The sequence below is a fragment of the Rhinoderma darwinii genome, chromosome 2, assembly GCF_050947455.1.
Source record: "Rhinoderma darwinii isolate aRhiDar2 chromosome 2, aRhiDar2.hap1, whole genome shotgun sequence".
NCBI lineage: Eukaryota > Metazoa > Chordata > Amphibia > Anura > Rhinodermatidae > Rhinoderma > Rhinoderma darwinii.
The window spans coordinates 111526307-111526698 of NC_134688.1; positions in this window are offsets into that span (position 1 = coordinate 111526307).

A 392-nucleotide genomic window follows, 5' to 3' on the forward strand; every position below is an offset into this window, starting at 1 on the left:
ATTATTGTGCAAATACGGCACGTGCCGAAGGATGCTAGTAAATTCTTCCCATATATGTGTTGTGGTTCTGTTCAGTAGGGGTTGTGTTAGCAGGTAACCACCTCTGCATCTTTTTCAATGGTTTTCAATGCTGCAATTTTCTGCTATGGATAGGGGAAAAAAATGTCCTGGAAAACCACGTCCTCCAGCTGCAATTTCTTTTTTTTATCGATGTTTTGTCTTTTATTTTTAGTAAGATTTCCACTATGCCGCTTCCAGTGACTATTCCCTCCACAGCACCGGGTACCCGGACGACACTTCTACCTTCCACGTCACGAGTCTCCACAATGTTCTTCAGCGTTGAATTTGAGTTTGCTCCAACTGCACGACCGCTTTGAAAGGTTACCCCCCTC